This window comes from Lactuca virosa, chromosome 8 (genome assembly GCF_052849685.1).
Source record: "Lactuca virosa cultivar CGN04683 chromosome 8, Lactuca_virosa_CGN04683_v6, whole genome shotgun sequence".
Classification (NCBI taxonomy): Eukaryota; Viridiplantae; Streptophyta; class Magnoliopsida; order Asterales; family Asteraceae; genus Lactuca; species Lactuca virosa.
Window position 1 is genome coordinate 32650250 of NC_136433.1, and position 16501 is coordinate 32666750.

Sequence of the window (16501 nt, forward strand, 5' to 3'; positions counted from 1 at the left end):
AAGGCATATTTATCAATCAGGAGGCTTACACGAAGACCTTACTGACTAAGTTTGGCATGATGGGAGATTCCAAAGTAAAGTTTCCTATGACATTTGGAACGAAGTTAACACCATCTTTGGAGAAACCGGCAGTTGATATGACCCTCTATCGGCAAATGATAGGGTCTCTAATGTATCTAACAACCAGTAGATCAGATATTATGTTTTCTGTTTGTTATTGTGCCAGGTTCCAAGCTAATCCACGCGAACCTCATATGGTGGCTGTTAAGAACATCTTCAGATATTTGAAGCGAACCTCATCTCTCGGTCTATGGTATCCTGCTAAATCCGGATTTTTCGTTCAAGCATTCTATGATGCTGATCTTGGAGGATGTGGTTTGGACCGAAAGAGCACTACAGGCGGATGTCAATTCCTTGATGGTAAACTCATCAGCTGGCAGTCCAAGAAACAAACATGCGTTTCACTCTCTACAGCCGAAGCTGAATATATTGTTGCATCATCTTGCACTTTCCAGGTCATTTGGATCCAAAGCCAATTAAGAGATTATGGCCTGAATATGAAGAAGATTCCTCTTTACTGTGATTCTGAAAGCACAATCAGGATTTGTCATAATCCATTGCAGGATTCCAAGACGAAACATATAGCACTGAGATACCACTTCATCAAAGATCACGTTGAAGATGGTAATGTGGAAATCCACTTTGTTAGATCTGCTGATCACTAGCTCACATCTTCAAAAACCTTACCTGAAGTAAGCTTTAATAAAATACTCCAAGGCTTAGGAATGATGGAAGCTGAATCAGTACCGAAACTACTTTCGCCTCATTAAAACTGATCAAGCGAAATAGAGCGAACGCTCGGTCTATTTCGGCTCCAGATTTTTCGGGAACCGAAATGGACTGAACGCGAAATAGAGCGAATGCTCGGTCTATTTCGGCTCCAGAATTTTCGGGAACCGAAATGGACCGAACGCGAAATAGAGCGAACGCTCGGTCTATTTCGGCTCCTGATTTTTCGGGAACCGAAATGAACCGAACGCTCGGTCTATTTCGCTTCACTACTTTTAGGTGAAGTTTCGGTTGTATACTTTGTACACTACGTATGTCTTTTCTTAGTTCATAAAACTCAAAAATATTTTCCTTTGTGTTTTTAATTCTTTTTCAGAAAATTCATAAAAATCAAAAATATTTTCCTTTCTGTTTTTATTTCATTTTCAGAAAATTCATAAAATCCAAAAATATTTTTTTTTCGTTGCTTTTTATAAAAATCAAAAATACCAAAAATATCACTGAAAGGTATCATCGATCATTCAAATGATGGAGCTGGGACATGTATACATTTCTTTATCTTTGTACTAGCTAAGTGTCCCTAGAAGCATGCTGCTGTATGTTGACCAAAGCCTCAAAGACTTCAAGTGAAGCCTTACTGATTTGTTATACACAAATCAAATCTTCCCAATCAGGCAAAATCACTTATGTCATGAGCTACTTTACTCATCTCACATTGAGTTAAGAGTTGTCTGCTCGGTCCTTACTATATCGCAGAGGTACTTTCGGTTCTTTAACCTCCTTATCACTTTTCTCCATCTCATTTCGATTCATAATCGTAACCCTTGAGACTCTTAGTATTTACCACTGAGGTTTATGGTTACACAACATATGTGTTAATGATCTTAGCTTCGTTTCACTACGTGCTAAGTGAAACCCAAAATCCAACACCAATAACGAATTGACGGTGAACAATCAAATGTTCTAGTTTTCACCCACGTTTTAACGAAACCACTTTAGTGGAAGGTACCAAGAAATCTCTTTTTCATTTTTGTGCGATCTTTATGAACTTGTCTAACACCAAGGCTTTTCTTTCCAAAAGATCCAGTTTATATTTTTGTTTTTGAGATTTCTACACTTATCACCAAGTCACTGAATATGTTAACTAACCTACTTGTTTAATAGGCCACACTGGTCTCACAAGTACTTTATCCAACTTTCGGTCTTATGTCAAGTAATAAAGTTTGGTTGAAGCTGAGCCACCCCTTATAGCTTAAATTTGAAAAGATGCCTTTCAATGTTTCTTAATAAACATTTGATTGTATTTCAACGGGAAACCACACCGACACTTCTAAGTCTCTCTTGACTTTGAAGGAAGAGATTCGTGGCCGGAATCCATAGTTTCGTGTCTAAAATAGACATCACTTTAATCCCACAAATACTTTGCTTTATTTCTTTTCTATTGGCACACTCTTGCACGAAGATCCTTATGATTTTCCCAATTCTTGTTCGTGGTTCTAATGGCAGTTTTTCAGATTTGATGCTTCGGTTGTAAATGCTATGGTGGTCTACAATGTAAATGCGCAAACATTACCAGCCTTATATGAAGCGAAAGGGTTTGTCATAATTTGAAGAGGAATTTGAAAAGTTTTCAAAGTTGAAACGGTGGTAACAGGATAAGATTTGCAACGGGCGCGTGAATTTGAAACGGTTCCTAACATCACGCCTGATGACGTCTTCCTAAGGAAATACAGCTGTCAAATCGCGCTTTTTCAGGCGCCGATTCAGAAGATCGTCGAATCATTACTGTGGATTCTTTCTCTCTCCTAGAGATGGTATATAAGGCTTTCTCACACCCCTTGTACCACTTTACCAATTCACAACTCTCTCAAGAACACAACGGTGAATTTCTACTATTCATCTTCTTCTTCACACCTGCAACAATGGTTGAATATTCATCTGTTTATGAACAATTTTCCCAGTCCTCTCTTCTCACCATTAAACCAAATCAAAACCTCATAATTGATCTCTCACCTTTCCAATATGATCCCTACATGCTGCAAGTGGTTGAATGCCTCAAATATTCACCACTTGTAGTTGCCCTAACCAAGGTGGAGTATGTTCCAATGTCGCTACTCTCTCAGGTCTACTCAACTGCTGTCTACGATAAAGCCAAGGAGCGCATTTTCTTTGAGATCGTCAATCAAAAGACGTCGATTTCAAAAGCTAGGTTTTGTCTGTTGCTGAGGATTGCTATCGACGACTCCATGATCAACCCTGATTCCATCACCAACACTCAACTCTTCACCATGTTCTATGATATGGGGTACACTGAGGTTCTCACCACTCTCACAAAGTTTAAGAAATCATGCCTTCCTCCTTAGTGGAACGGTCTTTTTACCCACCTCTCTAAGGGTTTATCGGAGAGGGTTGCAGCATCTGATGGAGCAACCAAGGCGTTCATGACCCTTATCTACGGTCTGTACCATGGGGTCAACATGGACTTTGGATCTATCTTATGGTCTCAACTGGTTCAAAGTATTAGTTCTACTTCACGCTACTATGAAATATCTTGCGCTAGGTTTTGGACTCTCGTTACTCAATGGGCGATGGAAAAGCTTCACGTTCCAATAATGGCAGACTCAATGATGTCGTCTATTGCTACTTTCCACACGACAAAGATAATTGTCTCCGATCCATCGAAGTTTCTCTTTATTGGTTCGGTTCCGGAATCCATGTATAGGTGTGTTTCTAGTGAAAGCAAAGTGATAGATGAGTACAAGAAGCTACCCCTACAGGACCAAGGCAGCTTACACCCGAGATGCAAAAATCACAGGACGCAGCAGATAAACCTACAAAAAGAGGGAAGAAGCCTGAAAGAAATGGGGAGAAGGAAGGTCAATCCTCAAAAGTTTCAACTCCTAAGAAGCGAAAGTCTGAACAAGCAGCTCCTACTGCTCCAAAGAAACGAAAGACTAAGAAGAAGGCACACAAGCCGAAGGCTCCTTCTCCTTCTTCAAGTGACTCTGATTACGTTCCATCTGATCCACAGCCCGAACCAGAGTCCAGTGATGATGACGTTTCTCAACACGAAACTCCGCCTCGAGGTAATTCGCCTCCACCCTCACCAACTCATGAAGGTAACCGAAACTCACCTCCTCCTTCTCCTACACGTTCGGTTCCTATTACCATTGCTTCGTTCCCACCTCCCATCTCATCTTCAACTACAACTTCAATTCCCATTCTTACCCCTTTATTCACCGAGGTTACCACAACAACTACTCATACAACCGAATATAATGTTCGTGTCAACGTATCTGATACGGGGGCACCTACTTCAGAAACCGAAACCCCAGTTACCTCAAAACCTCTATCCCCACCTCCCTCACACGAATCTGACACTGTTCTTGGAGGAGCAGAAATGGAATTTGATTCTGTTTATTTTAGCCCATATAGAGTACAGAGCGATGATGACGATGAAGCTCCTGTCACAAAGAGGCAAATAAAGGATCTGAATAACAAGCTTGACCAATTTCTTTCTTCCTCTTCTACTAATGCATACTCTGAAGCAGCTATCAAGGCTCTGTTGGAAACCTTTGTAAAGGAGCATGACACTTCAATTTCCAATGCTGTCAAAGCTATCGATGCTTCCACTTCTACATGCCAGAAAGCCTCTACTACCGTTGAAGAATCCTCCAAAGATTGAAAGCAAGCGACCGCAAACGTCGAAAAACTAGTTTCTGATACTCAAATTTTTCTTGATTCGCTTCAGGCTGCAGCTCAGAAGAATGCTCAAATGGTGAATGATTCTGTTGAAACTCTTACCAGATCGCTTCAAGCTGAAAAGAAGCACTTTGAGGAAACAGGAAAAGCCATTCAGTCTGCAACACCGAGCTTCACACATCTGTTGATGCACGACTTACTCAACTTGAAGCTGAACTTGCTGTGGAAAGCAAGATAATGGATGAGCTGGATCGTCGAACTTCTCAGCTTAAATCTCAAAACTTAAAGCTCAAGATGGCAACCAAGGAAATTGAAGAACTTAAGTCTGAGCGAGCAATCGTCAAAAGATCTGTTGGTGATGTGCATTCTATTCTTTTACATCTTTCGGAAGCACATGACTTGGTCCTTACCATCTCGATTCGACGCCACTTGGCTGAGAAATTGAGACCTGCTCTAGACATTCTGACCAGGATTGATGGTTTTCTGGAGGCCGTTGTCCCTCCGAAACAAGGGGGAGAAAATGTTACCCAGGGTCAATCAAAACCACCTCCAAAAAGCAAACCCATCACCCAACCGAAAGTCACTGCTGAACCGAAGGGTAATGAAGCTTCAGGTAGTATAACGGACAAACGAAAGAAGAAAATTGGTAAGGATCATGATGATGAAATCGATGATGTGGCTGATACAGAAGAAAAAGCTTCCAAAACCGAAAGCCTCAAAATCAAGCCAAATGATCAAGAGCTTATGGAAAAGGTTCGTAATGCAAAGGAAGAAGTTGACAGGGAGAGGAAACAAAAAGAAGCGAACGATGTATTAGAACAGAGGAAATCTATGTTCCCTCTGTGGACTATGGAAAAGCTTCTGAAGGAGGTAATTGAAGCTCCAAGCACACATTGGCTCGAACCGGTCCTTTCATTCGATCTTGAGAATTCCAAGGATTCTCAATTTGATATGCGAATCACCCGAAAGGCATTCATCTTTCATTGTTTTGAGTCAACTGTTGCCATCCCCTCTCCTGACCCGAAGGTTGATCGAGACCTACTCGAATACTATCTTACGTTCTCTCAACCTCAATACCTGACTTGGAGTAAATAGAAAATCACAACAGTCAAGGTGTTGAAACCCACTTCAGCAGGGAAATTTATCAATGTCAAATTCAAAGTGACCCGAGGCTCAGACAGTTCGGTTCACATGATCTCCCTAGCTGATCTTCCAAATTTGAATCCTCATGAATGGATTCTCCTGAACAATATTTTGCTAACTAATCAACAAGAATATAAGCCTATCGTTGGTCACATTAAGCGAATGCTGGTGTGTTATATTCTTGAAGTTGCAAAGATGGATCAGGAAATCGCCTCTGCCTTGAGAAGGAGGCCCTCTATCAAGCCAATAGGAAAGGCAAGTGACATCAACGAGATGATGTAGGGAAAAATCGACCCACCGTTTCATACAGTCATGTTCATCTGGGGCGAAGGTCAAAAATGCTTGTTCACTCTTGTTGACAAACACCTGTTCTCCACTTCCTGCTTGGAGCATATTCTCGATATCATACACAGGTGCAATCAGAACAGTGAAGCAGATAAGAAGATGTTTTCAGATATGCTTCGGTGGTACATTAACTTTCGCCAAACTCTTCTTGCCATCATACCAAAGTTGTTCAAGACTGTGAAGAAAGTCACCCGTGACTCAACCGAAGTGATCTCTCGCCTCAATTGGCGCAAAGGGGGAGATTGTTGAGTCTATGGGTTGCGCCATTGGGCTTAGTTAGTTCGGTCTATATGTATTCACGGTTTGGGCCTGTCCAACCGTGTGTTTGTTTTTAGGGTTCAGTATTTATGGTGCATGCATGCATCATATTAGTTACGCTTCTTGAATATTTCCTTTAACAAGTATTGTAACCCTAGCAAGCCTCTAAAGTAGAAGTTCTTCATTGAGCTCTTCTGAGGTGTTGCTGTTTTAATCATTTGACACTCGTTTGATTCATAGTGGTGTTCATTGTCTTCTATTGCTTGTTATTATACTATTGATATCTGTTTGAGTCTATCGATCTAAGAGAACTTTATTCTCATCAAACTTGTTATCCTTCTTCGGCCATCTTGCTTTGTCTCCGAGATCCTGTATAGCATGGATTATACCTGAAACATCCACAGAAAAACAGTAGTCAGTGATCTTAGGAAGTTCCTCTTATTCTCCTTCATCTTTGAGGGCATTGACCCTGTGATGATCCGGTTTGGAATAGGGCATCGATTTGTAGGATCTTGGGGTCGAGGATTCCGCCTTCCTATTGGGATTCTCGTATTGACTTGAAGGGTTGCTCCTATTCTGGATTTCTTTATCCTCTTCAAGCCTTATGAATATCAATGCTCGGCACCTAACTTCGTCCAATATCTTGCATGGGGTCATCACAAGATCTTCATAGAAGGGTGAATCCTTCCTTAGACCCATCTTGAAGGCCTCTACAGCAGTCGCCATGTCGATGTTGTGGATGGTTAGATCTTCCCTGCCAAACCTGCTAACAAAATCTCTAAGTCGTTCCTTAGGATCCTGAACCACCCGATAGAGATCACTAGTGATCTTCTCGAAGGTTCTGCTACAAGAAAACTGGTTATTGAAGATATTGACTAAGTGTGCAAATGAAGTAATAGAATATGGAGGAACCTTTAGCATCCATTTAAGAGTTGATCCCGTAAGGGTTGAACCAAAGCCTTTACATAGACAAGCTTCCTTCAAGTGCACTGTGTTGAGGTCGAATGTTATTATGAGGTGTCGAAGGTCGTCTATGTCTTTTTTAGTATCGAATGTTTTGTTTGTAAGATTATTATACGGGCACATTGTATCGAAGGTTTTAGCATTTCAGTCCCTTATATTTTTTATATGCTTTCTCGATCCCTATAAATAGGGATGAGTACTAGAGTTAGAGGATAACTTCGCATTTCACATGTATTCTCTATATTATTTTATGTACTTTTGAAAGCATAAATGAGCCAAACAGATTCTATTTAGATCTCGTGTTCTTAATTCATACTTGAATCTGATCTCGCTGTTCTTACTCGATTTTATCGTATCTACATTTGGTATCAGAGCAGGAATCATTCTGTGGTGATCTGATTTTCTCAAGTTTCAAAAGTATTTTGAGTCTCGTTCTGAGTAGATCTTTAGATTTGATTCGATCCTGCTTACGATTTGTCTAATCAAGTATTCGGTTTCTATTTTCTGAATGTTTTTGTCAATCAATTCTTGATAATTGAAGCTTTTCCTAATTTTCGTCTGTATATCAATGGAAAACTTCAACATGAACACCATGACCTCATACTCGGATTTTCTTGGTTCTTCAACCAAAATTCCAATGTTGACTCCAGAGTTCTACGATCAATGGGTGGATCGTATGGAGGACTACTTGAATGGAATAGATGAAGACCTCTGGAAATGTATCATTGGCGATGTTCTTCCTCCTCCTGCTGTTCAAAATATTGGTACTTCTTCAAATAATCAAAATGTTCAAGAACAGGCTGAAAGGTTATTGAAAAATGAAGAGAAATGTATGCGAGAAATTCGTGGTGCTCTTCCACCAACTGTATACATTTATGTGCGTAGCTGTAAAACTTCAAAGGAGATTTGGGATACACTAAAGGAAAAATATCAAGGAAGTGAGAAAACTAAGATCAGTTCAGTCAAGCAATGTCTGTTGGAGTTAGGAGAGTTCAAGCAAAAGGAAGGCGAATCAATTGACTTGTATTATGATCGTCTGAATGAGCTTATATTCAAGTGTAACAGATATGGTGTAAAAAGGTCAAAAATGGAGTTCAATCTCACTTTTATCATGGACGTTCGAAAAGAATGGAGAAATATCAGCCTTATCATAAAGACTCATCAAAGCTTCGATTATTTCTCTTTGAATGATCTTTGCAATGTGATGAAAGCACATAAATATGAAGTAAACGAAATTGCTGAGGAATCGAAGATCAGTCTTGGTGGTCCACTTGCTTATGTTTCGAAAGTTACTGGAAGAGATGTCGAAAAAGAAATAGCTGAGAAAGAAAATTCAGAAGATGAAGGCCTGATCTTCAACTCAGATGACGAAGCTGTAGCTTTTTACTCAAACAACCGAGTAAAAAAGTTTTTCATAAAGCCTTTTAATGTGAAATCTCGAGCTAGTGATACAAAAGGAAGTTTTGCTGGAAAGTCTGGAAGTGAAGAGAAGAAAGTGGAAAAGAAGGAAGTCAAAGCTGAGGATGCGAAGGTGGAGAAAAAGCTTAAAGGTGACTCTGGATTCGACTGCCATTACTGCAATGGAGCGAATCATCTGTCAAGTGATTATATGTTGAGAAAGAAGGATGAAAAGAAGAGCAAAGTAAAAGATAAAGATTATTACGTGGAAAGATTGGAGGAGGTAAGAGCAAAAGCGAAGGGGATGTCACTTGTGGCCACGGGTATGGATGAAGAAGAAGGAACCTACCAAATATGGTCCTCAGGTTTTGATGATGAAGAAATGCGAAACCCAACACATGGGGCCATACTCACAAAGTATGAAGAAGAGGAGGAAGCGAAAGTTACTGGAAAGTGCTTTGTTTCGACATCAACTCACAAGTCACCCATGACGTCTCAGGTACGTTCTCTTTTGCAATCATTTAACATTCCTTCAAGTGCATATAGTTCAATTTTATCTGAGTTTGATGATGCAATTACTTATGTTAATGATTTGCTTATCTCTGCTAGTAATGATTCTAAAAATTCTTGTACTCAACTACTAGAAACACAAAGGATTTTGGAGTCGAAGAAAGCAAAGATAGATCATTTAGAATTACAAATTACGAATATAATGTGTGATAGGGATAGCTTGAGTGTTGATGTTAGGGACTTGTTAAAACAGAGAAGCATCTATTATAATACAACAAAATAATTATATGCTAAAATAACTGGTTTACATCATTCATATTACATTAGTAAAGAGCATCATAGGAAGCTTTTGTCATTTTTAGCATTTGAAAGGGAGAAAATTGATTCAACTTCCTATAACTGTGAGAAGACAATCTTAGAGTTTGATAGGGTTCCAGATAACAGATATCCATATGGGATTGTGAAAATTGATGAATGTTTAGATTCAAATGAATTAGTTGATATTGTAAATAAGACCTTGACCAAAAACGAACAAATCAAAATTTTGAAAAGAACTGAGAATTCGACATCTAACTCTCAAAACAATTTTGCTGATATCGAAGATGATTTTGACAATATTAGTGAAATTGAGGCGGAAGAAGTTATTGACTGTTCTCATTTTTCTGTCATTAATGTCGCTTCAATGGCTAAGGGTAAAGAAAAATGTAATGGTTCTTTGGTTAAAGTTGACACTGACAAACCCTCAACTTCGAAAGTTCATGATCCTGTCCATGTGTCTGTCGAAGATAGCCAAACTGACACTGATGATGACAATGATGAAGCTTCGAAAGAAACAGCTATACCACAGGTAGTAGTTGATCAAGTTTATGAGGAAACAGAGAAGTTCGAAACAATAATGAAAGAAAATGGTTCTCATTATCTTGAAATAAACTCAGTTGTATATCCAAACTTTGTCTGCACCGATGAAGTTATCTTTCCAAATCAGGTGTTTGTTACATCAGGGAATGGTGAAAAGGTCAAACCTGAAATCAACAAAATTGTTGAAGAAGATAACAAGCAAGCTTCGAAAGAAGGATTTTCCTCAAATCAAAGTACTGTCGAAAATAATCTAAACAAGAATTCATTCACTTTTCAAAGACAAAAACCACAAAGAAATTGGGTTGTTAAATCTGACAAACCAAAAGATGAACAACCGTCAAAAGAAAAGGATTTTGAAAAGTCAAAACAAAATGTTCAAAATTTCAAAGAACAAATTGAAAAGATTTCAAAATAACAAGGGATTTCGATGACTAAAGCAAGAAAGAAGGTTTATTGGCAAAATATTGAGTCTCGAAAGAAACAAAATATTGTGTCCAATAAATCATCTGAACCAATTAAGTCTAAATCAGTTCAGACACATTCTCAAAACAAATCTTTAGTTAAGAAAACACTAGCTCAATCTCAAAACGAGTTTTCAAAACGTAAACCACAAACTTCGATGTCCACATCCTAACCAAATCTTCAAAACACAAACAAATAGAATTTCGTGAATAATCACCATTCAAAGAATTTTTTTCATCACTCTCAAAACAAAAGGTTTTGTCAAACTGATTTTAAGAGAAATGGTTTTCAACCAAATGAACAAAGAAATTATAATCAATTCTCAAGTCAAAGAAGATTTTCGAAAGATCCACAAAATTTTCAAAGCTCAAATGTTGGTTATCAAAAACAATTTCAAAATTGATTTCAACCACAAGAGAAATCTAATTTTTCAAGGCATCATTTTGAAAAGTTAAATGTGAATACCAAGAGTAATGTCCCATTTAAACCAACTCAACCTCATTTTCCCAACCATTCTTCGAAGAAGCCAAGCAATTCTTCGTTTTCCAAAGGAAAAACTGATGTTAAAAACATCAATCATTGGCTAGACGGAAAAGGAAAAGAATATCAAAGTGGAAACTTTTCTTAAGAAGAAATCAGGTTTGCTTATGAAAGCTACTTGAATGAATCAACCAGTGGAAGCACATTATCCAAAGAATCGAATCCATCGGTTCGAAAATGGAAAGCAGTTCCAAAATCGAAGGTTGATAAGAATCAAACTGAGAAGTTGAAAGGCAAAGTCAGTTTTGACCCTAAACATGTCGCTTTGTGAAACAGAAAGGACTATGCTCACATATGCGAATCTTCCACAATATATTTGGGCTAAAGTAGTTTCGACAACTTGTTTCACTCAAAATCGATCTTTCATTCATCGTCGATTTAACATCACTCCTTATGAAATCATTAACAATAGGAAAACCAAATGTTAAATTTTTCCATGTTTTTGGTTGCAGGTGCTTCATTATGAATCTTAAGGATAACCTTTCGAAATTTCAGTCAAAAGCTGATGAAGGGATATTCTTGGGATATTCACATAATTCGGTGGCATCCAGGGTGTTAAACAAGAGAACCAGGAAAATCAAAGAGACTTTTAATCTTACCTTTGATGATCATTATGTTAAATGAGTCGATAAATGTTTTGAAAAAAACGCCAATTATTAATGAATCGAATGATGAATCTCAAAGTTTGTATTCATTAGATTTTGATTATGTTTTAATTTTTGGTGTTCCTGACAGGGCAATTGATGCAGAGGTTAATGATGATGATAATCAAATCCCTGAAGCATCGAAGCATAGTGATGATTCAACTATATCGCAGGATGTAGTTGATATGAAATCTTCAACAAGTTCTCCAGTAATCAACGAAAGTTTACATGAAATACCCAATTCTCAAGTGGAAGGGGAGCATGTGAGTTGAATCAGTAGTATTGAGGGGGAGCATATTTTCGAGGGGGAGCAACATCAACCGAATGTTAAAGTCGAGGGGGAGCATCCGAATACTGATCCAATTATTGAGGGGGAGCAAAATGGATCTATACAAAATACTTCAAATGTGACATCCCCTAATTTCTCGGCCAGAAAAGACCGATTTAATTTATGCTTTTAAAACAAAGTCAGAGAAATCCTTTTAAAAGATGTTGCGGAATCGGTCCCCAAAACAAAACATGATAAAAGTTTATCAAAACCTTTCTTTAAGAAATATATAATTTCATTTTATATCAAAACCTTGGGATGTCATGTTCCGATACAGATCAAAAGCATAAACAAGACATTATAAGCCTTACAACAGTTATTTACAACTACTGGCCTATAATCCAAAAATCTTTCATCATCCTCCGACTATGCTCGGCGTCCACTACCTGTAGTAATAAAAAGCTAAGTGGGTCAGGCTTGGGAGCCTGGTGAGCATATAGGGTTTTCAACCCACAATAATAATAAACTTATTAAGTTCACCAATCAACAATAACCCTAATTACCCATTCCCGTTGTCCTCACTTTACGTCCCTAAACACCTAACACAAGGGACCTAGCCTAAGGAATATCATCGGGATGTACACTACTGCTAAGGGGACTCCTCAGCCATACATGTCCTAAAGGCAACCATGAGGGGGATGGAGTACGCCAATGAACATTTAGTTCACCAACACCTACAAGTTGCGAACCTGCTAGTGTTCCACTAGACTGTCTAGAATGGTCCGTGGTCGTCATCTTTACTCCACTAGACGACTACAACAACAAAAACAACAACAACATCGATGCCTCTCATCATTTTAACACCCATCGACTATTTCGTCTACCCATGTTTTACCCAACATATTTGTAGATAAAATATATATACAGTTTAAAACTTGTATAAAACATCTATTCAATAGTCACCTCAAATAAACAATTAATATAATTACACATAGCACGTATTTTAAGGTAAATACTTCACATCTATGTGTAAGGTGAAAGTAACTACACACTCACATGATTTAATGATAATCGGGCAGTAATTCGTTTCCTAAAACGATCGTTTCTAATAAAACTGAGAGTTTTATTGAGAAACCAGGCTCTGCGAGGGTTGGGCTTCAAAACCGAAAAGATAAATTTCTCGGGCTTCTCGGGCACTTCGGGACGTGTTTCGTGTGTTTGGTATGATATCGGGGCTTTGGGGGAAGTTGGAATGAAAGAAATATTGTTTAAGGGGTTAAAAATGACAAGTTTCCAAATTATCCCCAGGAGGTCTCGCACCCTTCTATTTATGGCTTGATTAAAATTTATCGCTATAGCAAGGCTAGAAGGAGAAAATTATTCTTCTAGAAAGAATAAATTACATGGATAACCATACACATTTAAAGCAAGACTTGTAGTAAAAGGATTCTCTCATACTCATGTCATTGACTATGGTCCTCATCATACTCATGACATTGACTGTGATCAAACCTTTTTCACAAGTAGTTGTAATTAGATCAACAAGGATATTATTTACTATAAATTCATATGTGAGATATAGCAAATAGATTTCAAGAAAGACCGCTTTCCTTAATAGACATCTACTAGAAGATATATATATATATATATATATATATATATATATATATATATATATATATATATATATATATATATATATATATATATTAGCGTGGAGGTTTTCTTAATCCATGATATCCTAAGAAAATGTGTAGAGCTTGAGATCCACTTGTGGACATAAAGAAAACATCTCAATGTTGCAATCATCATTTCATATAAAACCACAAAGTGTGTTTTTATATCAAAATGGGTAAAACATGTGTGTTTACTAAGAACTAGTGGGGGTATAGTGACATTCCTAATCTTGTATGAATGAGACATACTTAATCATTTGAAATCACATTCTGACTAAGCAAGGTCATTATCAACTTGACTCAGAAAGTGTTTCTAAAATGAAATATTTTGGAAGGAGAAGATACATTCTTGGAATGTAAAATCTATAAGGGATACATAAAATGAATGTTAAAAGTTTCATGTCCATATACATTGGCAATATCTTGAAAGGGATGAAGACACAAAATTCTTTTGGAGAATTCTTGGTATTGTCGTATGGCACCATTTTGAGCTAGCCTCAAAAGTACATAGCTCATAGGCTTGAACTAGATGAAATGATTTATATTCTATTTGCTTGGCAAATGAATTCATCATTTACGCCATATTATGCATAGGACATAGTATTTAATCATGTTGTAAGCAAGTCATAGGATAGTAATTGAATGCGTGGTTAAGTCACTGGATGACTAAGAGAGCGTTCTAAGAGTACTTTAGAAGAACTAAGAGAATGTGTATGAGACAATCAGTTTGGAAAGGATCTTCATGGAAAGAGCTACACAAGATGTTAATTTCTAAACAAATATAAAAAATTATGAATTATAATTGGATTTTGACTTCATTATGGAATAAAGGGTAAGTCTTGTTGGAATGAGGTACAAGCAAAACATAATGACACAATCTACTACAAAATAAGAATACACTACTTTAGAAGTTGAATTCAAATATGGTTGGATGAATGAGATCATTGAAAAACATTATTGATTTCTGCCATTCAAGGATTACATAGAAATCTTCGTGACTTCGAGAGTATACTTAATCAAGCCAATAGACTCTATGTCACGAAAGAACACCAATTCTCCAGTATATTTAATTATACTTAGAATAAAGTTAAATATGGAGATCATAGTATTCACAGAATTCACACAAATTAAATTTTGTCGGATCCATTGATAAAGCCATTATTTTGAGCTAAGTATGAATGATCACACTTCAACTAGAAGACTTTATTATTATAGAAATGGGTTTTTGATTTGGATTTAGTATTTGGATATTGGAACATTATAACAACAACTATTAGATAATGTTATGATATATTGGGATATAGTCATCACATTAATACTTGTTGTGTTATATATTAACATGTTTAATCCATGAATAATGTTATTATTCTAAAAGTTCATAGTCGGTTATAATTGTGGGAGCAATTATAAATTAAGACTAATATGAATTGGATTGGTTGACTCTCACTAGATGAAAGTAGGCAAGTGGTTGTAACCAAGTTTCATAAATACTTGTAAGAGAACTAGTATTGAACTGACTTGCATCAAGATCATCTCATGGATCGCTATCATGAATGATACTTGATTGAAAGGTACTATCTATGTATCCTTAACACGTGAGATACATAGTGGGACTTAAGTGTAGGGAGTACTATTCTTTGATATGGTAAAATGTTGTTCCTTAACCGGGCAGTTATAGAAGCCATTTTCAGGTATGGTGTGAACTATGCAAGAGACTTATGTAGTCAAGATGGGATTTGCTCCTCTTATGTATTGAGAGTTAGACATTTAAGGCGCCTTACAAAAAGTTGAACAACTGATGAGATTGATCTCGATCCGCACTTCATTTCAACATGATGTCTGTAGCAAAGGGATAATTGATAAACTTACCTTATACACCAATTGTAGCTTTGAGTTTTTTGGGAATTGGGCATTGATAGAATGGCACAAAGTCGTATGTTGTTGGGGGCAGTGAAATGTTGCTAGACGTTCACCACTGTCTATATCAGTCTAATATGAGTCTTGCGCAAGTAGGAGAGTGAAAGGTATAGTATGCTCAAGAGTCATATTAAAGTGATATTGCTAATTAACATATGATACTAATGGGTCACACTAACAACGACTTGATATAATTATTATTTATTAGAAATTGATTTTAGTAAATATTCAATAAAACTCTTATAATTAAATTGGAAATTATTTTTTTCATGGAAATAATAATTTTCATTAGCAAGTAATGTCACATAATTCAAATGGTGTGAATTAATAAGTCATGCACAACTTTTTGGACTAGTTGAAACCTTTTTATCGTTTACTCAAAAGACAAAGTTTATACTTTATAAAACTTGGTTTTATAAAATTTAAACTGATTACTTATTTTTATAATCAATTTTAGGAAATTGAGGGATGAAAGGAAGAGTATGGGCTTTTCTAAATTTTTAATCAAAAGGAATGGCTTCTTGAATTGTTTATTCAAAAGCCTTAAAGCCTAAGCATGCATGCATTAAGACATAGGGACATGGTTGTCTAAAGTGGAAGTAACTATTGGATAATGACATTCTTTATACATTAAGAGGATGACACTTTCAATTTTGAGTGAAAGACTTCAAAATGGCTGAAAGTTTTCCTCTCAAAATGCTCTCTCCCCTATTGTTCTTTAAAGTGTTAGAACACTTTGCTTTTACATGCCCTCTTTAAGTTCATATTGGTTATGAACTTATAGGTTAAGGGTTTAAGAGTTTATGACCTAGCATCTACATCAAGTTGAGTCATTGTTGGTGTCTCAAAGGTTCCACATTCTTCATCAACTTCCAAGCCTCCCAAGAGGACCCAAAGAACAACAAAGGTTGTTATTTCTTCATCCTTTCTTTGTTGGTGTTTAAATCTTTATATAACTTGCAAGAAGATCCTTGGTGGGTATAAAATCTTTATGTTATGTTCTAAATTTAAAGTCATACGTTTGCCAA